The sequence below is a fragment of the Pseudorca crassidens genome, chromosome 11 (genome assembly GCF_039906515.1).
Source record: "Pseudorca crassidens isolate mPseCra1 chromosome 11, mPseCra1.hap1, whole genome shotgun sequence".
In the NCBI taxonomy this organism is placed as follows: domain Eukaryota; kingdom Metazoa; phylum Chordata; class Mammalia; order Artiodactyla; family Delphinidae; genus Pseudorca; species Pseudorca crassidens.
The window spans coordinates 6,878,237-6,878,436 of NC_090306.1; the positions used below are offsets into that span (position 1 = coordinate 6,878,237).

The 200-nt window shown below is 34.0% G+C and overlaps 1 pseudogene; it reads right to left on the bottom strand.

Annotated features, from left to right (window-relative positions):
- The window catches only part of LOC137202709 (uncharacterized), a 34,364-nt pseudogene that overhangs the window by 10,110 nt on the left and 24,054 nt on the right, over nt 1–200 (bottom strand).

The following is a 200-nucleotide window of genomic DNA, read 5'->3' on the forward strand; positions in this document are numbered from 1 at the left end:
CAAATGATCTCGACAAGGAGACTCTGTGTGTTTAGAAACATGAGGACAGAGGTCTAGCCTTAACTTCTTAAAACCTCCATTTCTTGAAAATGAGTAATAGATATAAACTGTCCTTTTATTACCTACTGGCCACCTATATTGGGTCAATTAAATAAAAAAGATAATGAAACAGGCAAATAGAAAGATAAAAGAGACACTAC